Source organism: Micropterus salmoides, unplaced genomic scaffold (genome assembly GCF_014851395.1).
Source record: "Micropterus salmoides isolate LMB-PRFRI ecotype aquatic unplaced genomic scaffold, ASM1485139v1 Ms_hic_scaffold_2741, whole genome shotgun sequence".
In the NCBI taxonomy this organism is placed as follows: Eukaryota; Metazoa; Chordata; class Actinopteri; order Centrarchiformes; family Centrarchidae; genus Micropterus; species Micropterus salmoides.
In genome coordinates, this window is record NW_024041975.1 from 1 (window position 1) to 27,400 (window position 27,400).

General features: G+C 43.8%; 1 pseudogene; it reads left to right on the top strand.

Annotated features, from left to right (window-relative positions):
• The first annotated feature begins 6,593 nt into the window (after positions 1–6,593).
• On the top strand, positions 6,594–20,142 carry LOC119881845 (annotated as a pseudogene).
• Positions 20,143–27,400: the final 7,258 nt, after the last annotated feature.

Genomic DNA, 27,400 nt, shown 5'->3' on the forward strand with positions numbered 1-27,400 from the left:
TCACACTGAAGCACTCACACTGAAGCACTCACACTAAAGCACTCACTCTGATGCACTCACTGAAGCACTCACACTAAAGCACTCACACTAAAGCACTCACTCTGAAGCACTCGCTCTGCACATCACACTGAAGCATCACACTGAAGCACTCACACTAAGCACTCACTCTGAAGCACTCACACTAAAGCACTCACTCTGATGCACTCACTCTGAAGCACTCACACTAAAGCACTCACACTAAAGCACTCACTCTGAAGCACTCGCTCTGCACACTCACACTGAAGCACTCACACTGAAGCACTCACACTAAAGCACTCACTCTGAAGCACTCGCTCTGCACACTCACACTGAAGCACTCGCTCTGCACACTCAGTCTGAAGAACTCGCTCTGCACACTCACTCTGAAGCACTCGCTCTGCACACTCAGTCTGAAGAACTCGCTCTGCACACTCACACTGAAGCACTCGCTCTGCACACTCGCTCTGCACACTCACACTGAAGCACTCGCTCTGCACACTCGCTCTGCACACTCACACTGAAGCACTCGCTCTGCACACTCAATCTGAAGAACTCGCTGCACACTCGCTCTGCACACTCACACTGAAGCACTCGCTCTGCACACTCGCTCTGCACACTCACACTGAAGCACTCGCTCTGCACACTCGCTCTGCACACTCACACTGAAGCACTCGCTCTGCACACTCACACTGAAGCACTCGCTCTGCACACTCGCTCTGCACACTCACTCTGCACACTCACTCTGAAGCACTCGCTCTGCACACTCGCTCTGCACACTCACTCTGAAGAACTCACTCTGAAGCACTCGCTCTGAAGCACTCGCTCTGCACACTCACACTGAAGCACTCGCTCTGCACACTCACACTGAAGCACTCGCTCTGCACACTCACTCTGAAGAACTCACTCTGAAGCACTCGCTCTGCACACTCGCTCTGCACACTCACACTGAAGCACTCGCTCTGAAGCACTCGCTCTGAAGCACTCACTCTGAAGCACTCTCTGAAGCACTCGCTCTGCACACTCACTCTGAAGAACTCACTCTGAAGCACTCGCTCTGCACACTCGCTCTGCACACTCACACTGAAGCACTCGCTCTGAAGCACTCGCTGAAGCACTCACTCTGAAGCACTCTCTCTGAAGCACTCGCTCTGAAGCACTCACACTGAAGCACTTGCTCTGCACACTCACTCTGCACACTCACTCTGAAGCACTCGCTCTGCACACTCACTCTGAAGCACTCACACTGAAGCATTTGCTCTGCACACTCACTCTGAAGCACTCGCTCTGCACACTCACACTGAAGCACTCACTCTGAAGCACTCGCTCTGCACACTCACACTGAAGCACTCACTCTGAAGCACTCACTCTGCACACTCACACTGAAGCACTCACTCTGAAGCACTCATTCTGCACACTCAGTCTGAAGCACTCGCTCTGCACACTCACACTGAAGCACTCACTCTGAAGCACTCCACTGAAGCACTCGCTCTGCACACTCACACTGAAGCACTCGCTCTGCACACTCACACTGAAGCACTCGCTCTGCACACTCACACTGAAGCACTCGCTCTGCACACTCACTCTGAAGCACTCTCACTGAAGCACTCACTCTGAAGCACTCACACTGAAGCACTCACTCTGAAGCACTCACACTGAAGCACTTGCTCTGCACACTCACTCTGAAGCACTCGCTCTGCACACTCGCTCTGCACACTCACTCTGAAGCACTCGCTCTGCACACTCACACTGAAGCACTCGCTCTGCACACTCGCTCTGCACACTCAGTCTGAAGCACTCGCTCTGAAGCACGTTCTGAAGCACTCGCTCTGCACACTCACACTGAAGCACTCGCTCTGCACACTCGCTCTGCACACTCACACTGAAGCACTCGCTCTGCACACTCACTCTGAAGCACTCACTATGAAGCACTCACTCTGAAGCACTCACACTTAAGCACTCACTTGAAGCACTCACTCTGAAGCACTCACACTGAAGCACTCGCTCTGCACACTCACTCTGAAGCACTCACTATGAAGCACTCACTCTGAAGCACTCACACTTAAGCACTCACACTTAAGCACTCACTCTGAAGCACTCACTCTGAAGCACTCACACTTAAGCACTCACTCTGAAGCACTCTCTGAAGCACTCACACTGAAGCACTCGCTCTGCACACTCGCTCTGCACACTCACACTGAAGCACTCACTCTGCACACTCACTCTGAAGCACTCACACTGAAGCACTCGCTCTGCACACTCACACTGAAGCACTCACTCTGAAGCACTCATTCTGCGCACTCAGTCTGAAGCACTCGCTCTGCACACTCACACTGAAGCACTCACTCTGAAGCACTCACTCTGAAGCACTCGCTCTGCACACTCACACTGAAGCACTCGCTCTGCACACTCACACTGAAGCACTCACTCTGCACACTCACTCTGAAGCACTCACTCTGCACACTCACTCTGAAGCACTCGCTCTGCACACTCACACTGAAGCACTCACTCTGCACACTCACTCTGAAGCACTCACTCTGCACACTCACTCTGAAGCACTCGCTCTGCACACTCACACTGAAGCACTCGCTCTGCACACTCACTCTGAAGCACTCGCTCTGCACACTCACACTGAAGCACTCACTCTGCACACTCACTCTGAAGCACTCTCTGCACACTCAGCGCTGATCGTTCAGTATGATGGTTCTGTTCTAATTCACCTTCATTCCTGCAGAAAGCTTCTGTTCCTCATAAGATTTGAGGAATGAGAGTGAAAGGGTTCTAATTACAGAGCAGGACTTCCTGAGTCCTTCAGTCCTCCTGAGTCCTCTCAGTCTCAACGAACTCGCTTCTAACTCTTGATTCACTGAATCAGGTCTCATCGTTTAGACTCAGGCAACATCTCAGTGAGTAAAAACTTTAGTGACGAAGGAAACAATCAAATATATCTAACACTACACACACACCAACATGGTCGTTGTCACCTGACTTCTTCTGCCCCTAGACGTGGCAGCCTAACAGAAAACATGGGTCGCAGTAAGCTGCTGCATGACGGACCTTAACGAACGTTTCTCTGCTGAGGACGAGCTGACTCACTCCCGACAGAACCTCCTGGATTAACTTATTTTAACCCAAATTAAGATAATTTTCCTAAACCTAACAAAACTGCGACGGTTTTGAAGGCGTGCACACAGAAATATTCCTATAGCTTTTAATAAGCGGGAATATCTGATCATGCTAAGCTAACTAACGTTATTTACTCATTCAGTCAAATGTTATCAGCAAAACGTCTCATACTTTGAGTTTAAGAATTTATTAAACAGCTTTTATCACGTTCCAGGTCAGCACCTCTGTCAGTGTCAGTGTCTGGCAGTTAGTGGCTGTAAATATGTACTGCAGCTAATCTCGACGATGGAGCGAGTCATTGAGCTGCAGCCTGTTTGACGACGACGATCAGCTGCTGGCGGCGGCTGCTGTTCATCTGATGCTTCGTGGTCGTATAGTTTGAGTCTTCCTTCTACCTGTGACAACACACCTTCTCAGGTGTGATGAGAGGAAAATGATTCCAGGACAAAGAAGCAGCAGACAGTAAAAGTGAATCTCTGACGGTTTAAAGTTCTGGAAACTGATCCTTCTCCCTCCTCTTCTCCTGGTTTCAGGTGTGTTTGATGTGGTGATCATCGTCGGTGCTCTGGATGCTGGTTTCGTACCGGTCAGTGTCGTCAGGGAGCTCTGCCGCGCCGCCAAACCAGGTAGCCAGCTAACAGCCATTAATGTGACTCTGCACCTGATTCACATTTTGCAGGTAGCTGCAGTCGCCATGGGAACATCGTTATGGTCATTACCTGGAAAACTCTGCTCTGAAAACAGCTCGTTTGTAGTCCAGCCACTTCCCTTTCATCCCTGTGACGTCACAGGGATGAAAGTTAAAACTTTATGGATGAAAGATACTTGTTACAGATTAATAACTCACCGCTCTGAAACTCTCGCTCCAGTCCATGTTGCCAAGCTGGTCGGCAACACGTACAGCTGAACCCGAGCTGTTTACCGGCTTCTCGCCGACCCGCCCTTCTCTGCTTCTGATTGGCTAGTAGTCCTTAACTTGGAACTGAGCATGTGCAGCTCCCAACAAAGATCATTTAGAGACAAGATGTATCACTCCATAGCTAAAACGAAGCCTTCAACACAGTGAAAAGAGGAGCTGCAGCAATGTGCAGTATGACAAAAATATAACCATGGAAACCTGCTCTGGTACAAACTCTAAATAAGATGAGGAACCTGAACATGAGCAGAACACCACCTCTTTAAATTAGTAAAATATAATATCATGGAGACAGAGGGGAGTCTTGTTGGTGCAGCTCAGTCAGCCAACCAGCAGATGGTGACGATGTTGCAAAGAGCAGCACCTTCACTGTAGATATGTAGGTGAAATGGAGCTCTCAGAGTCTGTAGCCTATCAACGTTGAGATTGTTTGTACGTCACTGAGGCTTCAGAGCGTTGTGTGGAGAGGACCGGGCAGAGCGGGAGATTGAAAATCTGCAGGCCGGCTGAGAGCTGCTAAACTTGGGCTAGAGGAGCAGGGAGCAGCGCTGCAGCTTTCGGAAAAATAAACACCCGTGGTAGGACTGGACTTTGCTGCAACTACGCCGTTTGCTCGAGGGAGGAACTTGGAGTAAACTGCTTTATTAAATTAGCTTTTTACTTTAGTTTTTAGGATTACAACATTGATTTATCTTCACTGGAGCTTCTCAACAGCTAGATTCTGTGCACATCCGGCTCCAGTGTTGTTGTTGTTAGCGTCGTTAGCTAGTCAGACTACGACTTCATATTTATATAAAAACCAGACAAAACTGGACATTACGTGGAGAAAAGAAAGCGAGGAGGTTGAACTACCTGGTGAGTTCAGAAAACATGTGACTGTAACTTTATTCCAGCTGTCGTTGTACTTTACTGTGAACAGGTTAGCATAGCATAGCCCTGATCGAACCAAACTCCATTCAGAAAACAAACATTTTAGAAGCTGCTGTCTTGCTGACAGACCTGACAAAGCATCAATTCATATGTTTAACAAATCTGCATCATGTTGTTGTTATTTCAGCATCAGTTTGATCCGTTTGTTGCTACTTAATCACAGCAACATGTTTACTTTGGGTTCATACAGCTGGAGTAATGGCGAGTTGTGTTTATTCACGTTATCGCGTTAAAATCGCCTTCTCGCGTGAACACTTGTACTCACGCGAGGAAAACATCGCGAGGAGAAAATTCACGTTTGGTCTGAAAGCACAGTTAGAGTTTTTTAAAGTTGAATACTTCAGAGTCTTCATTGAGTCACCTTCAGACCTCTGTGTCCAGGATCTGACCACAGCTCCGTGTGCTTTCTGCAGGAGGGTTGGTCTGCATGGCGAGAGGCGACCACACAGGAGGACCAGCACAGCGGTACAAGCAGGACCTGGAGAGAGAGCTGCAGCTGATGCAGGAGGAGGGACTGTGGAGTCTGGTAGGACTCAAACAGACAGACAGATACATGGAGAACCCACACCTGAACCCTGAGAGAGACAGGAAGCAGCTGCAGGAGGAGCGCTTCATCAGCGGGACTGTTTACCTGTACGAGAAATCCATTGATCCATCAAAATCAACTAACCAGAAGTGATTCAACAGAAATAAAGGAAAATCCAAAACACTAACTAAAAATGGGTTTCAATGTTTCTAAGTCTCAGAGGGAACTGGTGGGGGGGGGGGGGTTAAATACTGATAAGCTGATTGGAGGATGAGACACAGGTGGGTCAGGTGAGTAGGACAGGTGGGAAGGTCTGAGGGCACCAGGTGGAGACACAGGGGCTCAGATCAGAGGTGTGAAGAGACACTTAGAGGCGTCACGATACGCGATATCATGTTCATGAGAAGGAGACAAACAGATCCTGAAACAGTGTTTTAAAGACGTCCTCGATGCAGAGATAGATGAGCTCTGCGGGACACACAACACTTCATCTCCTGCATTCTGCTGAAAGTTTCTGCACCAATTTATGGTGGAAATGTTTTTATTTGTATAAACGGAAACACAGGATCTATAAATATATCTAACAGAATCTAAGTGAGTGCAGCTCTCAGATCTGTTTCTCCTGTTAACATCGTCCCTGCTGAGTCATGACTTAGTCTTCCCTCCTCTGTTGTCATGTTCACAGCGAGAGAACGGAAACCTGGTCTAAAACTGTCAACAAGTTGTTAAAGTTACTGACTGCTGCTGCACGTTTGTTTCTTTCTTTCTATATTTTAATTTCATTGACTGTTTTCTTAATGTGCAAATAAACCTTTTTAAAGGCTTTTAACAAATTATGCTTTAAAAAGTGGTACAAAGTACAAGTGGGGACAAAATCAGTTATTTGAAAAGGTGGCGGGGACATGTCCGCAGCGTCCCCGGTGTAAATGACACCTCTCTGAGGGAAAGTCAGAATCGGGAGTCTTCAGTTTTAAAGCGGAAGGATGAATCTGAATGTCAGTTAGACAGAAACTGATTGTCTCTGAGCCTGATACTTCGTCTGTCTCGCTGGGTTTTAACTCGCCGCCTTGAGGGAACGCTCTGTCAGAACATGACAACAGCGGTGCTGGCGTGGGACACGTGGACGGGTGTTATTGGGGAAGTAAAAAGCGAGGTTGTAATTTTGCAAGATAAGGTTTCACAGAAGAAGAAAAAGAAGAAGGAAGGAAGTCAGAAAATGACTTTTCACAATCAGGGAGTCACTCAGCTCACTTTCAGAGCAAGTCAGAGCATCAGCAGGCTTCCTAATGATGGCAGTTTGGGACAAAAAGGTTCTCTGGGGCTTCGTGTTCCTGCTGGCAGGTAAGATCAGATGATCCTGATGTTTGTGATGCTCTGTTCTGGAGAAACATTTTATCTGCTGCTGGTCTGACCTCTGTGGATCTGTGCAGTGTTTTATTATCATAACCTCTATCTATATATATTTATACCAGCAGAGTCCCAGTGAGACACGGGGACAGACAGAAAACACATGTCAGGAGACTCATTTTGAGTCCGTTTCACAATTTAAAAACATTTACATACTAATGTTTCAAACTAACGTCTTTCATTTTGGATTTAAAAACATTTAACGAGATTAATTCTTGAGTTTCAGAACCTTTTGCCACGTGTTCCATGCAGATGTCTTTTGTTTTCCACTTTAAATAAATGCTGATTTCCGTACAGGTTCTAAGTGCTGTGTAAACAAAGATCAGATGAGCACGGAAAGTAAATAAAATGTGAGATTAAAGGGCTGCTTTCCCGTGATCGTATCATTAATAACAATCTAATAATATACAGAACAATAATGTGACGTATTTTACTAATAATACTTTTTGTTATTTCCTGTTATTATAAGGATTTAGTACTTCTACTCTCACTGATTATCTGACACGCAGCATTTCTTCACGTTCTCACTTCCCTTCCTGTGTCTGTCTCTGAACATTTATTACAACACGTCCTCTCTGTGCTTTAACTTGGTTTAACATGCAGAGTTATCGCTGAGGTTATAATGAAGTGAAAAGCTTCTAAATGAATCGCTGCAGGAGTTTGTCTGAGGAGTCTCTCTTCGCTGCCCGGGAGCCTCACACGATAACTGACGTAGCGTGAGGGCAAAACTCACCGCAGAGCCTCTTCCTGACGAAACCAAACAACCGCAGATTCACAGATGAGACAGTGTGATGAATACATAAAAGGACATACTCACTGTCCAGTGCAGTGACGTAAAGCTTTTCTATAAGACACACTGACGTGTTGTTTTAACAAGAACAAAAGTCTCATTAAATTAACGCTGGTATGAAGTAAGAACAAGAAGACGCTGTGACTCTTAATGAGGTCTTCAGGTCTCTGTGTACGTTTGTCATGAGGTGACGCACATCTGAGGAACAAAACACGTCAATACAGCGAGATCTACAAGTAACATAGACAGCAATAAGAGCTGTTAGCACGTCAATGTGGTAAATACCTGAAGTAAGAGTTAACAAAAAACTGCAGTCAACACAGGAGGCAGTGAGCAGATGGAAGAAGAGCACAGGAAGTGCGTGTTGGAGCTGTTATCAGAGGAAGTGTTCTCTGAACTGTTTTGTCCTGTTGTGTTAATATTTGATCAATAACCAGAGGGAACCAGCTGCAGCTTAAACTCTGTATCATCATCCAGAACAGACTTCCACACGCTAACTCTTGGCCTCGGATGTAAGCTAGATATCCAGGCCGCGTGCTAACGTTAACAACTTATGTTAGAACAAACAAACAATTATTTCCAGTTGTTGTGTTCTCTCGTGTTTTTGGAAAGACTATAAAATATTACGACGTGTGTTTCACTTTGACATGTTAAGCAGAGAAAAGACTTTAATGCTGTGTTGCATCTACCTTGGAAGTTGGAGTTGGGAATGACGTCACATCCGAGCTGACCGCATTCCAGTACAACAGACTTAAGTTGGAAAACCAAGATAAACACCTCTAGTTAGGATTACCAGCTGATGACAACATACATACAGACGCTTTTATCCAGAGTGACTTACATTTGCGGAACAACAAACAATCATCAACAAAGCATCAAATACAGCAGGAGATCTACAGCTGACAATACATACTAGTAAGAGCTAATAGTACATATTGCATCAATGGGGTAAATACCCAGGGAAGGAAGTGAGAGTTAACGAAAAAGTGCAATCAAGGTAAGAGGTGTTATCAGAGGAAGTGTTCTCTGCAGAGTGTTCAGGAGCTGCCATCAGAGCAGGGACGCCCCTGCTCTGATGGCGTGCGGCAGCTCGTTCCACCATCGTGGCGTCACAGGTGAGAACAGATCTGAGGTCGCTTTGTGTGAAGGGATGGCAGAGCCAGGCGGCGTTCATAAATCTGCAGTCCCCTCAAAATAACTCACTTTAGTAGCCAGCGGTTTAGACATTAACGGCTGTGTGATGAGTTATTTTGAGGGGACAGCAGATTTATACTGTTCTACAAGCTGCACGCTCGCTACTTTACACTGGAGCACTGGCACTTCCACTGGTGATGACGTGTAAAAAGTCAAATTCTAATTCAAATCAGCTTTATTGGCATGAATGTATAGCAACAATAGTTGTTATATATAAAAACATAAGGACTAATTTCATACATTTCATTAGAAATAAAACAGTAAAAGTTGTGTTTGTGTGTTAATACAATAAAAAATATATGAAATATAAACATTAAAAATAAAAGTAAATAAGTAAAACAGTAAGCGTGTGTGTTAAAAAATGAAAATAATATATTAAATTAAAATAAATAAATAAAATGTGTGTAAAAGATTTGTTGAGATTTGTTGATGTTTGATATTTGTCAATGATGTGGGCGGCTGATGATGACATCATTTGTGTGGTTAATGACCTCACACTGTTGGTTCCACTTCCTGTTTTGTCTCTGAACTACACTGCATACGGCTGCAGTAAACTCAGGTGAAAAGTCTCAGTCCTGATCGATTCAGACACCATGTTACACAGTTCTTAAAGTTGGGTCCACGTTTATGAGGCGGTCTCGCAGATCTAGATCCCAGTCAGGCCCGGTGACCAGTCACACACACAGAGATATATCTAACTGAGTGAACTGAATTATTATTGAAAGGACGGCCTGTTTCTAATGAATAACACTGTTTGCTGTATTTTTGATTTAAAGCCTAACCCTGACACACACAACTGTACTAAGAGTACATTTGTACTATGACTCAAGTAGAAATTGAGGCTTCTACTTTCAGTGGAGTAATATTTTGCAAAGGTCACGTCACAGAGAGCTGGACTGTGTGTAACAGTGGAACTAAGCGCTGAGTCTGGATTACTATTTACTCGTGTTTGAACGTCTTCTCAGACCACTCCTGATTTCATCTTCTCATAAACACACCTACACATCCTGAGCAGCCAGATGTGATCTAATGCTCAGCTGGATGTTGTTGGTGCAGAAGAAACTTCCCTCTGCTGAATCAGATATTTGACGAAATACAGCAGAAGCTAATCTACACGACCACCACATCCCCACTTCCTGTCTAGACGAGCACTTCCTTCTTGCTAAACACGTTAGCTCACTGGAGCCACCTGCTAATACTGTAGTGGGAAGAGGAAGCACAAAGTGTAACTATATGCAGATGACTTACTGTTATTGATAACTCCCCACATTCAGGCCCAAACATCACGTCTGTCCTGAGCTGAAAAGTTTGGACAGGAAGTATAAAGACAAACTTGTGGAGTCACACGAGGTCAACACAGTCCTCTCCATCCAGGCTCTCACCAGACTCCATGCTTTTTTTGACCTTTTCAGCAAAAATGTCGCAGAATATTAAAAAGCTGCTTGTTGGCGTCCATGTTTGTTTTGGCACAATAACACGTGACAGGTGGCGTGCTGGTGGGATCAGGTCTACCCGCAGAGCTCCCAACCTGTCCTCATACGTAAACGACGACAAACAGGCCGTTTGTCAGTGCCTCCCAAAATGATAGTACTGTGTGAGCGTTTCCTGTCAAACAGCTAAAATGTTCATGAAGACAATGATCCTCCCGCACATCACGTTCTGTCTCACAAGCGGGGACACTTCAATAAAACCAGACTAAAGTCAGGAGAATCTCTGAATAAATACATACAATAAAAACGCTACACAGGAAGCCACAAGGATACCATCACTGCAACATTATGAAAAGCACAACTTACTAAACAGTAGACTGTGTCTTGTTTTTAGGGTGTTACACGACATGGTTCCTCAGTTCTTACATCACAGTGAAAACTAATAGAGCAACATCTACAGGAGATTGTCTCACTTCTACAAGAACAACTTATTGCAACACATAAGAAACTGTGCCAACTACCGCGCCTTCTCCACAACATTAAGAGCTCCGTTTATTGGAAATCAAACGTGTGAAGAGGGAGTCTAAGAGCTGCTCCTGCTTATCATGGCTCTGCACGTAATATCCACACTTCACCAGGCCCGATATTGTGCTGTCATGTAATTGCTGATTTGTGTGTCAGTAGAGCTGTTTGTCTTGTCTCTAGTCTTTATTTCGTGCAGGCTCTGTTTGAATCTGCAGATTTTCACTGCTTTCAACGTTTGTGCTTTTGCCTGCTCTGGGACTGCAGATGGAAATTTGTCTTTCTGCCTGTCATTGGCAAATTTTCAGAAACGTGATAAATATGCGCAATTAAACCACATATTAAACATGTGGTTAATGTGAAATGATCGCAGTTTGGTTAGGTTTAGTAAAAGATAGTGGATTTGGTTAAAGTACAAATGTTACGTAAAATCTGTAACACAAACTTAAAACTACTCCACATTTACAGGGTTTCACGTGGGACTTGAACGCCGTTCTCATGTGTGAAAGTCCTGGGTTTGACCAGAGACATATTAAGCGGAGACACGGCAATTATGCCAATTTAAAAATCCTCAATACAGCTCTGTGGTTTCTGAGCAGAGATGCTGGATTTGCTTCTTCCTGACAGCCAAACACTAAAACATCTCTATGTCGGTTCGTCCGTATAGCTTTCAGCTCATCTGCAGGTTTTAGGCAGCAGAGTCCTGAGACGTCACGTCTGTGTTTGTGTGAACAGTTTATCCAGACCTCAGTGTGAAGACCAAAAACACTGTGGACATATCTGAAGACAGAAATATTTCTGTGTCCGGGTGTAGAAAAAATACCACAAAGACAATTTAATACAAGACCAATGTGAATCTCCTTTTACAAGTAGACCTCAGTTTACTAAGACAAAGAACAACTGAAGCACTAAATCATGTTTTTAACACCATTCTGTTAATTGTTCCAGGTGCTGTGGGTCAGAGTGTGAACTATCCAGCTCCTGTTTGTGCTGTGACAGGATCGACCGTCACCCTCCTCTGCACCTTCACACCTCTGAGGTCTGTCGTTCGGGATGGAAGAGAAGTTTCTACAGAGATCATCAGAGTCGTCTGGTGCCAGAACCATCAGATTTGTCATGGCACTACCCCGTCTGTGTTTGACAGCAGTTTGGAAACAACAACCCTCGTTACAAATACCTGGGAGACAAGAAGGGAAACTGCACTTTACAGATCACAGATGTGCAGAAGAAAGACGAGGCAACTCTTCGCTTCAGAATGGAGGCTAATGACAGCAAAGCACATTTTACTGGACAACCAGGAGTGAACGTCACAGTCTCTGGTAAGAGCATCTTGTTGTAAAGCTAACACTTCTATTAATGTTACTGAGCATTAATGTTTATAATCTGTTATGAGTTTTGGATTCATTTCATGTGTGCTATTATTTTGCCCATGTTTGTTTGGTGTTCTATCGATTCTGTTTAAAGAGTTCATATTCTGCTTTTTGGCTTTTCCCCTCTCCTTTATTGAGTTATATTCCTTTTTTGCAAAGTGAAAAAGCCCAAAGTGAGTTCCCATCTCCCACAGAAAACTCTGCTCCGAACTGAAAACAGCTCATTTGTAGTCCAGCTGCTTCCCTTTCATCCCTGTGACGTCACAGAGATGAAAGCACATGTTCACATGTCCTAGTTTACTCAGGATCTGGTTTCATGGTTTTGGCTTCTGTGCTTCTATAAGCTTTATTTGATCTTGTCATGTTTAGGGTTTTTGTAGCCAAGTTTATTCTTATGTTTATCTGCATGTTTTTTACCTGCTCGAGTCCCCGGTCCTAGGTTTCCATGTTTCACTGTAGTCCTGTCTCATGTTTGGTCCGGTCTCAGTCCCTGCCCTGATTTTGCAGTCTTTCCATGTTTGGTGTTTTACTTTGGTAGATCTTTCCTGTGTGCTTTACTTCCTGTTTTACTTTGTAGTATTCAGTACTCATGTGTCCTTGTCTAGATTTGCTTCCTGTTTGATTACCTGGTGTATTTCAGCTGTGCGTACCTCTCTGCTCGTTGGCCTGTGTGTCTAAGCCCTCAGTTTTTGTTTAGTCCTTGTCTGTGGCCTGCACTACCAACGGAGTTCAACCTACTCGGAGTTAACTCGGGGTTTACAAACTCTGACCGCCGACACTGGAGTTAAACTGTAGGGGAGAGCGGGGTATGTTGTCACACTTTTCACACTGTCTAATATTGACTGAGCAGCGAACATCACAATGGTACAAATGTCAAACCAAATGAAAGAATGAAGTCCACAGTCACTATCCTGCACCTCAGAGACTTTGCCGCGGATCTGGCGGATTCAGAAGAAAACAGAGTGATTAACCCTGGCTCCCTATTTTCTGGACACGTAAAAAATAATCAATCAAAATATTTGAAAACACTGAGGAGAATTCAATGTGTGGAACAAACCAGGATGAAATGTAAACATAATTTTATGAAGCGGTGTGTATTTTTATAGAAACACGGTCTGGTTCATATGAGCCTGAAAATATAAAACACTTTCAGTTTAAGTACATCTTTATTTCAGATTCTAGTATTACTACCCTGTGGTCATACTGATACGATCATGAATGCCACCACAGACACTTCTACTACCAGTAACAGTATTAATGTCGTACTTGTGGTCTCACACTGCGGTCAGGCTTCAGTTTCTGACAGAACAGAGTTACGTAATCTGGTTCTGCTTTTTCAGTCAAGCTGGCAACGTCACTGCATGGATGGTAACATCCTTCAGTCTGCTGTTTACATGTAGTCCAACAGAGACGCAGCATGTGGCTCTTAAACCGCTTCTGGATTTTATCTGGGATCTACTAAGAACAACGTCTGCCTTAATGCTGTTGCAGAAATGTCGTAACTGTGATCTTCAGTTTTAAATCACATTCATAATTTCAATCTACTGTAAGAAAACTAATATTTTAATGTTTATCAGATGGGACTAGAATGCAGATAAAGAGCTCCAGAGGAGACGGAGAGCTGAGAAGAGGTGAAACCGTCACTCTGTACTGCACTGCACTCTGTACCTTCCACCAACTGGAGGTCACCTGGTTCAGAGATGGCCACGCCCTCTCAGAGTCTGGCCCCGCCCTCCACTTAAACCCTCTGACTGCAGGGGATTCTGGGAACTACACTTGCGGTTTGAAGATGAACGTCAGCAGCCTCTCCCTGCCGTACAGCCTGCAGGTGGAGGAAAAGGAGAAAGAGGAGGAAGGTTTGTTTGCTCAGGTTTTATCTTTTAAGGTGTTCTGGCCTCTGCTCCTGATACTTGGGACGGGTTGAATGCAGAGATCAAATTTCCCTATGTGACAGTAAAGAACCTTAGTTTACCTCCTTACCTTGTCAAAGTGGTGGATACCTGCTGTTTCTCAGACCTCCTCCCCTGTTGAGAGATGGTCTCTCCACTGGCCTCGCTTATCCAGAACATTACATTTACTCATTTAGCTGACGCTTTTATCCAAAGCCACTAACAGCTGCTGTACATGTCAGAGGTCGCACGCCTTCAGTGTCTTGCTCAGGGACACATTGGTGGACGTGTCACAGTGGGAATCGAACCCGGGTCTCTCACAGAAAAGGCATGTGTCTTATCCGCTGCTGAGGACTCGGCCCCCTTGTTGGACTCTTCCGACTTTAGTTCGTGTTCAGCTGAGCCGTGTGGCTGTAGTCTTATTCTGAAAATCAGAAGGAGAAACTTTCTGAAAGTGAAGGATTTGTCAGTTTAGTGTTCCGGTTTTCTTCCGGACACTGTGAATGACGGAGTAAAGGTTCACATCCCGTCTTTTGCAGATGAGGATGGAAAGCTGCCTCAGACAGCCGGCGTGGTGATCGGAGTCCTGCTGGCTCTGCTCGCTCTCATCGTGGTGCTCTGCTTCATCAGGAGGTACGTCAATGAAGCTGTCGGTGTTTCTGAACAAACAGCTGCACTCACATGATAGAAGTTCAGATATGACGATGGATGCTAAACATTTTACAACCTACCCCCCCCCCCAAGCTCACTACAGGGTTTTTATTGTATCTTTAAGAAGACCATGCTCAGGGTGACATAAAGTAAAATAAATAGCTCAAGTTGACAAATTAATTTGAATTTAATCAAATGTATTTTTTAGAGAAAAGGCATTTTCCTCTGAGGTAAGATACCAAACCTCCCCCCCCAACCAAGGTGTGAAATGACTTTAATATGTCAAATTACAGACAAAATAAACTACAAGAGGATTAACGACCTGTGTTGTAATAAACCTGACTGATGTTATCAGCTTTCCTATAGTTTAAGTCTCAGACTTTTAAACACTGAAGCTGCTGGAACTTCCTCAGCAGAAAGTCTCAAAATATCCTCAATACAGCTAGTTAGCAGGGGGGGGGTGTCTTACCCCAAACATACTAATCTAGCATTTTACTACTTTAACCAAAAACTATAAAAAACCTTTCTCTCTAAACAAACTTATCTTAAGGCTCCACTTTCTGTAAAAAAAAAATATATATATATAAAAATATATATCCTGCAGAAACACAAATCACTCACCAACACAAGAAAACTGAAGACTTTTAATGTGATTTTTGTGTCTCGTAATAATAAAAACACTTCTCCTGATGATGACACAGAGAAGAAGAATCTGCCTGTTTCTGATCAGATGACTCCACAGCTCGTTGTCAGTTTAGAGTGTGACGTGTTTCCTGTTGTTGCTGTGGTCGTATGTTTGCAGGAGGCGAGCAGCAGCAGCAGATAAACATCAGAGAGCTGTGGGAGGTGAAGTGGAACAGAAGGTGAGTTCCTACATTTAATCTTCTGGTATCACTATTTTTATTACTATTATGGGGGGGGGGGGGTACAGATCTTTTGCTCTTTATGGTTCAATTTTATTTATACAGCGCAACAACACAACAACTGTTATCTCTGAGCGCTTTTCATAATGTTAATGATTATAATAACAATAATAACAATAAGACTAGTAACAATAGTCGTTGCAGCAGAGGGTGTCGAGCAGGAACACGGGGGCAGCAGGTGACCCGCAACCACAGATCCAGACTCCACAACTCCAGAGCCAGAAAACCTGCAGGAAGTGACAGGAGGAGAGAGGAGAGAGACGAGAAAGCACAAGACTACCAGAAAGGGGAGACGTTGTGTTAGTAACATGCAATAATGGGATAAGGTTGCATACAGAGGGAGAGAAAGTAGAGGAGAGAGGAGCTCAGTGCATCATGGGAAATCCCCCGGCAGTCTAGGCCTATAGCAGCATAACTAAGGGATGGTTCAGGACTACCTGAGCCAGCCCTAACTATAAGCTTTATCAAAGAGGAAAGTCTTAAGCCTACTCTTAAATGTGGGGATGGTGTCTGCCTCCTGAACCCAAACTGGATTTTCTTATTAAGAATCCTCTTGTGAGACATGAAGGGAACACTGGGGGAGTTTCTTGTTGTGATGTTCAGAAATGAACCATCTCTGATATCAGGAAACACCTGGTGCTCCTCTGTTTGCTGCCCTCAACTTACTTTTCTTGTTTTGTTCTTGTTCTTGCGCTGCCACCTTCCTCTTGCTTGAGATGACACCGTGAATGAAAGCTGGCTAATAAATCTGCAGAAACTTCAATCAAACAAACAAAAATAATCCTTTTTATGACGAGCGAGAACTCTTTCAGACTTTCAGCTCTCCTCGGTGGCTCTCTGACAAATATAAGCTAATAAAGGAAACAGTCGATTATCTTTGTAAATCAGCCCAAATCTGCTGTAAATAATTATTTAGAAGCAAAATATTATTTATTCACAACAGTTCCAGAGCAAAATGAAGTATTGACATTAACGTTCACGCACGTCTGATGCGCTGAATTAATACTATAATATTATTTTACGACCTGTGATGCAGCCACTTTTTAATATTTCATCAACAGGCTGTCTTACATGGAGGCAGAACAGTCCGAGTTTTTCACCTGGACAGCCTCTGGACAGACGTTAGGAAGCTACGCTAACCAAATAGCTCGATGGTAAAGCGTCTGAAAGCGACAGGAGAGCTGGTGGTAAACGCGGTGAACCGTCCGTTGTTTGGTCAGGTTTAGAAAAGACTGAGGTTTGTGTTGAGAGAAGTCACCTGACTTCTTCTTCCACCAGAGGAAGAACCTACACATGTCGTAATAAGCTGCTGCTTCATCGACCTGCAGGATGGAACAGTTAAAGTTTGCTTTTGTTTCCAACTCCAGGGTTCTAGTTTTAACTTGTTTCATCTTAAAACAAATAATTACTTTACCTCCCTTAACCAGTCTAACTAACGTACAACTCACAGTTTAACTTTCCATTTCAAGTAAAGAGGATTTTAATTCCAGATTAGTTTCAGTTCACATGTATGAGGCCGTTCTTCTTTCTTCTTCAACACAACGTCTGAATATATGAGTCTTATCTGCAGTGGTTAGCTGGTCATGTCCATGCTTTAACTTTGTCCTCCTTTAAAGAACTGACAAGACGAACAAACTTGTGTTTTTTGACTGATAAGTTCAATAAGTCCCAAATACTCAACACGATGAATTAAAGTTTAACATTCAGAAACACGTCCAGCTGGGTTAAAAAGAAGCAGCAGGTGAACTAAATGGGGTAAAAAGAGAAGATCCCTGCCTGATGTTACAGATCAAATGTTCATGCTTTACAGACTGAAGGTGAGTTTAGATTAAAGGCCGAGTGGGAGCTGAAAAACACAACAAGAGACAACTCTTGTTGTGTTTTTCAGCCTTTTTTTCTTTGTGTGAGATTTTAAACACAAAAGTGCTGGAAATGCTGGAAATGCTCCGTGACTGGAGGCTCGGGCTTCTTCACCTGTGGCAGGTGTCTGTTCACTCAGAGCAATATATAAAATAAGGCAGGTTCAAACCTCCTGCTGGTGGTTCCTTATTGTGGAAGCCTTGTTTATTCTTGATGTGATCACATGACGTTAGTCTCTGTCCTCACCCCTTTCCTGTCTTTCTTCATGTCTGTGGCTTTCAGCATCCTGACGCCATCTACAGCAACGTCCTGCCGCCCGCTGAGCAGGAGGGACGGCGCCGCCCGCAGGAGCCCAGCCAGGCGGTGGAGGACGTCAGCTACGTCTCCGTCCACTTCAAACACAACAACCAGGCCCGGTAGGAAGGACGTGTCTCTGTTTGGTTATTCACAAATCAGCTGTTTTTAATCGTCCTGCAGAAACCTGAGGACTCTGACAGACTAACAATCTTTGGCTGATAACCTCCAAGCCTCCTCTTTATTTTAGAGGTTGGTCAGCGGAGAAGTTTAGGCATCAACAATAACCAACGTGACATCATGGGACGGCGATAAATATCACATATGGACGTTTGGTCAAGTCCCTTTAGCGTCATTTTAACCTTTTATGGCTCCGCGTTAGCAACACTCAACAAACCACCTCCTTCCTCATTCGTTTCTGTTAAATATCATCTTCTTCTGCCTTTACCGTCACAAACTGACGCAAACTGACCACAGAAACTTTGGCGTCACACGTGGAATGAAAGTAGCGCCGCCACCCGCGGGTAACGTGGTGCAACTGTGGGTTTAGGGTTCACACTGGTAAACTTAGGTTTTCTTGCGGTCTGTAGGCCGAGCTGATGATATTATATCACATTATTTAATGACTTGACTCTCAAATCTTTCTCATATTATAATAATGGATATTTCTTCTCCACCGTTGCTCATAATAATAATAATAATAATAATAATAATAATAATAATAACACAGACAGAACAGTGTCTGTTGGTCAGACTTCACTCTGATTTACTGCTTGTCCGTTTTGAATAATACAGAAGAGAAAGAGTTTAAAAACGTATCGCATATTAAATCGCAATTAGATTATTTTCCAAAATCGTTCAGTCCAACTTTCCAGTTTGGTCCGAACCAAAATCGCAGGTGTGAAACCTCCCGCGGACCAAAAGAGGCGGTCCGGATCAAACTGGACCATGGTTCGTCTCGTTTCTGGTGTGAAAGCGTTTTTTGGATGGTTCAGACTTTGACTATTTACAGGAAGCTTGACGTGGAAACTGGAAACAAACGGGGATTATAATGTTCGCACAAGGAGGACGTTTAATTGCAATTTTGAACGAGCCTTCAGTAGAGTTGCTGCTGCCTTAATAATAATAATAATAATAATATCACACACTGATTTTAGCTGTGACAGTAGGTGTAAAATGGCGTGATATTCCAACGCATTCTTTGTCATTTCACGCCGTTTAGACTGCACTGACTTTTACTGTGCAGAATAAAAGTGAATGCAGTCTAAACCAGGCTGAATAAGAAGGATTCCTGCAGCACAGTTTTGTTCCTTCCAGAGTTTCATTCATCTCATTCAGACCGGGCTTCTGTCTGTGGAGGAGGTGGCGACTTTCACATCAGCCCCCGACTCATCCTGTGTTTTCTCTTGTAGACCAGCGGTGGAGGCCGAGGACGCCGTCATCTACAGCTCAGTGGCCAGCAGAGGCTGACGTCACGTTTGTCTTTACCTGCTGAAAAGGTTCATCGTTCCGAGCCCGGAAGTGTGATGTCCACTCAGTCGGACATCTGGCGAGCTTCTTTTCTGCTGTGAACTCTAAACTTTATTTGTTATTATTTGCTACATGGAAACACAGCAGCGTCCTCTGCAGTCAGTGTAAAAATGTAAATCCCAGTCAGTCTCTGAACGTGTGTCCAGCCCAGTAACTGGATCTGCAGTAAGGGGGCACTCCTGTCCTGGTACTTTAGATGTTTTTTCATGCTGTGGTCTTTGAGAAGGGAAATCTTTAGGCTACAGCAGACAGTAGCTGCTGTTTCATTTTGGTGTGGAAGAACTTGTCTGGCCCTGAGCCCTGAACTCAACCCTGATCCAGCACCTTTGGGATGAATAGAGACTGTGAGCCAGGTCCTGTCGTCCAACATCAGATGCAGAAAAGCTTCGATCGGTGGAATCACTGAAGTAAACCCGAGAATCGAGTTCAAATTTATTTTTAGTCCAACATGGAGGAAGCTAACGGAGCTTAGCTGCGTGTCACCGTCCAGTTTTACTGAAGCTCCTCTGTCGGGGTGCAGAAACAGCAGAGGGATCTCATGTGTTCGTCTCTCAGGGAAATTTACCATCAGTCGACGCTCTGGTTCTTTTCCTCCACTTTGTTTTGGGAACATGACGCGTTCATACCGGTCAGAACTGGGAAATGTCCGACTTCCAGCCTCGCAGCGTTCCAGGTGCATGATGGAGCCTGACGCCTCTCAGCACTGCCCTTGGTGCTGATTAAAATTTTAATAAAAACAAGTGACTGAGGTGGTCGTCCTCAACAGTCAGTATATGTTGTAGATTATACTTCCTAATGTTTTCAAATGATTTAACATTTGGCTGAATAACTCTTGTGAAGAGAAGATGACTTTACTGTAACCAGCTACCTAAAAACACTGGCAAAACATTTCTACATCAGTTTACATGCAGAACAGGTTTTACTATATGAAAGAATGGATTACTTTAAAGAGGTGGTTTTCTGCTCATTCTCAGGTTCCTCATCTTATTTAGAGTTTGTACCAGAGCAGGTTTCCATGGTTATATTTTTGTCCTACTGCACATTGCTGCAGCTCCTCTTTTCAGCCTGTGTTGAAGGCTTCGTTTTAGCTATGGAGTGATACATCTTGTCTCTACATGATCTTTGTTGGGAGTTGCACATGCTCAGTTCCTAGTTAAGGACTACTAGCCAATCAGAAGCAGAGAAGGGCGGGTCAGCGAGAAGCCGGTAAACAGCTCGGGTTCAGCCGTACGTGTTGCCAACCGGCTCGGCAACACGGACTGGAGCGAGAGTTTCAGAGCGGTGAGTTATTAATCTGTATCCATAAAGTTTTGAAAGGGAAGCGTCTGGACTACAAACGAGCTGTTTTCAGTTCAGAGCAGAGTTTTCTGTGGGAGATGGGAACTCCCTTTGGGGAGGGGGAAAGCCTAAAAGCAGAATACCACCTCTTTAATTTAAATGCACGGATATACTTTATGTTGCCTTTTAGTTTATGTTATATTGCCATTGTTGTGTGACGTCACTCAGCTGCTACTCAATCAGCTGCGTCAAGTTTATAAACAAAACGGTGTTAAAAAGGCAGGAAAATTCATTGGCTTGCGTTCACAGCAGCGTTTCAGGGAACCACCGTTTCTGTTGAAAATAAACGTTTTGCTACGTTTTGTCGGCGCTGAACTCAGAGAACAATAGAAACCACAGAGAGAGCTGCTAAAGACGCCAAACCGACCAGAGCTGTCGCCAACAGCAACAGAACCGTCTCAGCACTCTCCTCTGAAATCATGAAGCAAAACTTCCGCTGCAACCAAGTCATCCGCAAAAAGCTCATCCAGAGCTGTGATGTCAGAGAGAACTAATGCTGCGTTCCAGGAAACTCAGACATTTTCAACCTCCAACTAGGAAAAGCGCCACTTGACGTTGGAGCTCTGACTTGTGAACCCAAGAAACCTGCGGCGAGTTCAGCGCCGACAAAACGTAGCAAAACGTTCTCTTCAACAGAAACGGTGGGGCCTCGAACACGCAAGCGTTTGCATTCCCTGCCTTTTTAACGCCGCTGTGTTTACAAAGTTGTCGCAGCTGATTGGGTAACACCTGTGAGACGCCCACCAAACAGAAGAAAACACACCTCGCAGCCCGTTGCAGAACTTTTCATGGAAACATGTCTTTCAATCGAAAACGTTTTACGACTGAATTCTTGATGTTCCCGACTGCACGAGAAGCTGAGTGACGTCACACGAACAGGAGAGCTAAACTAACAAACAACACAAAGTACATTTGCCTGTATTTAAATAAAAATAATAAATATTCTACATAATACGGTGGAACCTGTTCTGCATGTAAACTAATGTAGAAATATTTTGCCAGGTTTCAGTAAAGAATCTCTGAAAGTTGTTCAGGAAAACGTTAAAAATGTGAAAACATCAGGAAATATAGAAAGTTTACTGACTTTTGAGGAACTGATGCAGCTCGACACAGTTTACGCCGCTCGCTGTCATTAAAATGGACATCCTGAGGCCTGAGCTGGCGACACACCTGACAAACGGTCGTGTTCTCTAAGCTCACGTTCGGCGTCGGGCACCATCACGCACCTGGAGCGCTTTCAAATTTCAGCTTGTAAATGTCCGAGCAGTCTGAACCACAGCCGTTCTTACAGCAATGCTTTCTGGGACTTGTAGTTGGCTTTCGTCTTTCTTTCATCTGTGAAGTAAAACTGTCTAAACGTGTTGACCAGCTCAGGCTCAGTTGAATCATTCTGCCAGAAACAAACAGAAACAGCTTCGTGCTCTGCAGGTTGAACCCAGAACCTTGCAGAACGTCACAGGCTGGGAGCCCGTTAGCGTCATAGTCCAACGCGCTAACAGAAGCCCTGTAGCATCTCTAAAAGTAGGCCTGGTGTAAATGAAAGAAGGTCCCAGTGAGGAGCTGGTCTGGCTGGACGGTGGACCAGAAAAGGGACCTTCAGTCAGGAGGCCGGTGTTCGTTTCCAAAATGTCAACATTCAGTGTTTTTAGTGAAGTTATGTAAGTTACTCAATCATCAGACCGAGTCCCATGTCAAAGGAAGTCAGAGGTGACGTGTTTGGAGCTAAAGAACATTTTGTAGAGGACTTTATCTGATTTTAATGCAAACCACCACCTGAACCTGAACCTGTTGCCTAAACTGAACCAAAGTGGGACATTTCACAACGTCCGTCCTGCTGTTGGCTCTGTGTTACTTCTCTATTAATGTGTCTTTATTCCTTTTTGTAATTTATTGTATAATATGAAGTGTCAGACATGTCAATAAAAAGTATTTTGGTTTAATTTGAAATAAATTCTTTGAGAGTTTCTTCTTTTCAGAGAAAAAGTGGACTCCTCCTCCACAGGGGAAATACGAGACTAATGACCAAACTGCGCCTTTTTATGGCCTTTTATGAAGCTGGCCTCTGCCTATAAATCTTTATTTTAATCTGTTTTTACTTCCGCTCTGGTAGTGAGACACTGTGAAACACGGCTGAGTAAGTGAATCAGCTTAGAGACAAAAGAGAAGTGAGAGTTTCTTTCATCGCACTCAGTTCGAAACAGGACTTTTTATATACTTCTTTATTTACCAGGGAAAAGTCCACGAGTAAACAAAGCAGGATGCAGACGGGTCTCTAGCTCTGACTAACGTCCCTGTTACTGCAGCAGGACACAGGACGGATTCAGACTGTGAGAGGAGCTGATTCTGATTTTGGATTAAATGTTTAAAGATGTAAAAATTAAAATAGAAACATAAGTTGAACATAACGTACAGAAAATATTAATAAAAAAGTTTACCAATGTTTGTTTTTTTAAATACTAGGAAAATTGCACAGAGTTTGGTTGGTGGCGGTGAGCTGAGGGAGGTTTACTGTATTTATTTTTACTGTTGATGTTCTGACCAAGTCAATTGTGTTCGTGTGGAGGAGTTTCTGTCGGTGACGTCATTATTGAGCTCACAGTGACTCATGAAGTGAAACTCACTGACACTATTTTATGCAACTCCACAGTCTCACAGTCAGCTCACTAATATTAGACCCTCGACGTGGTGCTAGGATCACTTCTCTTTATTGCCTTTTCACTACTTCTGCTCCACTTCTACGTTTCAAAGGGACATACTGCACCAGCTGAAGTTGCTGTTTGCACACAAAACATCTGATGATCTGAGAAAAGCCACCAGATTGAATCAGCTGTTTCTGTTCCTTTCATTTTATTTAGCAGGGGCAGAGCATGTTAGTAAAACACTGAAGCAAATGTGCCAGATTTAATCAAAAGACTATTTTTCATCTGAAGCCTAAAAAACAGTGGATAAAAACAGAAGTCAGACATGATGCAACATGGCTGATGGAGACAAACCGCTGGCGGAGATGATTCTCTGTTCATTCATCACCTCTTCATGAGTTACTAGAAACTAAAAATTAAGTACTTGTATCTAATCAATATTTAATAGAAACTGTTCTTTTATTTACTGGTAAATATTTCAAATTTTTGCCATTGAAATCTATGATGAGGCTCTGCAGGTCAGAGATCACCTTTTCATTACTAGTAACTAATAGTTAAGCACTACTGTGTAAATACAGTATATATATAAAAAACAAATCCCCCTCTCAGCTCTTGCAGGCATGTGTCCTCCTCCAGCTCGGGTCCTCTGCCAGAGTCCTGGGAGTCTGAGGGATCTGCTCAGTATCTTAGCTGTTCCTAGGACTGCACTCTTCTGGACAGAGACCTGGAATCTGCAGTGCTCAGATCACCACTCTCATCTTTTCTAGCTCCTCTTTCAGCCTTGGTATTTCTGAAGCTTCTCGTGTTCCTCCTTCTTGATGTTGCTGTCTCTTGGGACTGACACATCACTGCAGCCTTCTTCTGCTGATTGTCGATCAACACGATGTCTGGTTGGTTAGTGTCAGGTTCAGACACCTATAATATATCAGACAAGGAAGAAAGACGAGAGAGTTGGTGCCTTTTTACTCGCGAGGAGAACGAACAGAGATGCACTCAGTTACAAACTCCAACCGCTCTGAGGTATCTCTTCCGTTTCCTCTCTTTTTATTATATTCAGGGCGTTTCCTAGTTACATGCTGCTCTAAAGGGAAAGGGGGTGCAGCAGCAACATGAAACGTGATCAACGTCACATATATTATTGGACAGTACTGTTCCAGGAACTATGTACATTAAGCTCAGTCGCCTCTCAGGACCAGGACTCAGTTCCTGTTATTTTGTTGTTGTTGTTGTCCGCTGTAGACTTCCTGTCACTACATTTCTGCAGACAGACTTACACACTTGCATTAGTACACGTCTTGATTTATATATATATCCATATTGTTTCAGATTGCATTGGCGAGAGTAAATATGAGATAACTTATATACATACTGGTTCCAACATTTCCCTCCTGTTTATCACATATTTGCTCACATTCTCATTTCACTTAAGCTCAGTCACTTCGTTTCAAGATTTTCGACTGCAAGATCATTTTTATGAGCCCAAATAAGTTTACACTCAGAGTTATGTTGTATTTTATACAAAGGAGACGCGCTCATAATCTCCAGGATCAGGGAGTAGATCAGGCACTTGCTCCATTGGACTATTACTATTATCTGTGTCACTATCACTCGAGTGATCCATATCACCTAAGAGTGGATACAACTGAGACGTTCTGTGTTCAACAGGTGATACAGCGGTGGTAATCAGTCCATGCAAAAACGTCCATCACCAGTTTGTCTTAGCTCGGTCATTCTCAAATACCTTAGGAGGTGTCTTCCATTTTGACCTTGGGACTTCCAGCCCGTACTCACGGCAGATGTTCCTGTACACTATGACAGCTACCTGGTTATGGCGTTCCATGTACGCACTTCCTGCCAGCATCTTACACCCTGCTGTTATGTGCTGTACTGTCTCAGGGGCCTCCTCGCACAGTCTGCACCTGGGGTCTGGGCTCAGTAGTTAATGCAACTGACTTTGGTACAGGTGATCGTGGGTTCGAATCCCAGTCAGGGCAGAGGTATCCAGGTGGACCCTTAATGCTACCAGCCTACCTCAAGCACAAGTGAAACCCCAAATACAAGAGCCATACCGGCTCGGACGTCACCTGGGTCAACAAGGTCCGCGTCAGGTGCTAGGCAACCAGGTAACCTGATGACAAGTGGACCACTGGAACAAGACATTCATGGACTGGAGCAGAAAATATGGACCATAAAGGGAGACGGACAGCGACGGGGGGGCGTCTTATCCCAAACATACTAATCTAGCATTTTACTACTTTAACCAAAAACTATAAAAATCTTTCTCTCTAAACAAACTTATCTTAACGCTCCCCTTAATGTAAATATACATACATATAAATAAACACAATAAATAAAATGGACAGCTTATTTTAACTGACAAAAAAATATAGATCAAATTAGGTCAGAATGGCTTTGATCAAATAATAAAAAATTGGGATGAAACAGAGGAATTATTTAGTTATTAAGAAGAAATGTTGAGAAAAAAAATGTGACATTTTATGTTTTTTGGTAGAATTACCGTCTGACCCGGTCTGACCCCATGTTACCTATATGTATATATGTGTGTGTTTTCAAGGGCGTCACTTTATGTTGGGGACATTTAAAGGCTCATATGAGGGATGTGACGAAACACGTGAGAAAGCACAAAACTGGAGTCTCGAGAACGAGACAAGAAGATACTCCAATGCTGTTTAGAAGAAATATTCTTTGATGAAACAGGCTAATTGATTTGGGGGGTCTGGGGTTCCTCCACAAGGTTTTGAGCGTTAAACTCTTGATTTCCTGCATTCTAGAGATGGTGGATTTCCTGTGGTGGAAATTTATATGAAGGGAAACACAAAATTCAGGTGGCCGGTGACAATTCATTATAAAAATATTATTGAATATAATCAGCAGCTTGTTTTTTCTTCTGTATTTACATTAAAGTATTTCTCATAGAACTTTTATTTGCTATTTAACATTTTTTGTTGTTTTTTCCGAAAGCTTTTAGCAAATGCTTTCAAAAAGTGGCGGGCACGTGTCCCCAGCGTCCCCGGTGTGAATCACACCTGTATGTTTTAGAATAAAAATCTAAAATCGATTCCATTTTGATTAGATTTCTATTTTATTTTGGCAGTCAACTGGTGAAGCTCCTCTTCCGGTGTGAAAGGTCATCGTCCCGGCTGAAGATGGCGGCGCCCGACGAGTTGTTTTGCTGGGAAGGAGACTGGGGTTTACCGTCCGTCGACACGGACTCTCTGGTGGTTCTGGTGAGTCCCCGTTCGCACCGGACCGGACCGGCTCACCGGCGGTCCGGTGGTCTCGTTCACGCGCAGAAACGCGCGTTAAATCTCACGGTAACCGCTGCTAACGTTAGCATGCTAACAGCGCAGTGAAGAGACCCACAGGGAACTCTGGGTGCGCGCGTGCGTGCGTGTGTGTTTGCGCGTGCGTGTTAATCGGTGGGTTTCTGTGTTGATTAATCTGAGAGTTGCGTCACTTTTCCAAACGTTTCCAGTTTCAAACGTCAACCTCGTGTCGTCATTGGATGACGTCACAGGCGGCGTGGACAACACGAGCTTCCTGATTAATCGATCAGGGTCGTGTATAAATTGAACTGCTCATCAGTTTTATCAGCTTCCTTCCACACAGACAGAAACTCTTCATGAAAGGTTCAAAAACAACGAAATGAATGAATCTAAACTTATTCATTATGTAATGATGTCATCGTTTCATTCTCTTATCACGTTGTAATAAAGGGATCGTTGACAGGAGTCGCCGTGGTAACCGAATATATTTGGGCTGTTCAGACAGAATAAGACTCGTGATGACATCATCTTTAGGAAAGTGTATTTATCGACCAAAAGATTCATTTAGAATATGTGAATACTGGAGAAAATAAAATATCAGGTTCTGCTAAAGTTCATTTGTGGTTTTCGGTACAAAACTCTGTGAAACGGCTTCGGCACATTTTAGCAGCTCTGTGATGAAACTGGCAGCCGTGATTTAAAGAGTTCATATTCTGCTTTTTGGCCTTTTCCCCTATAAACCTTCATAAACTTTATAAACTTT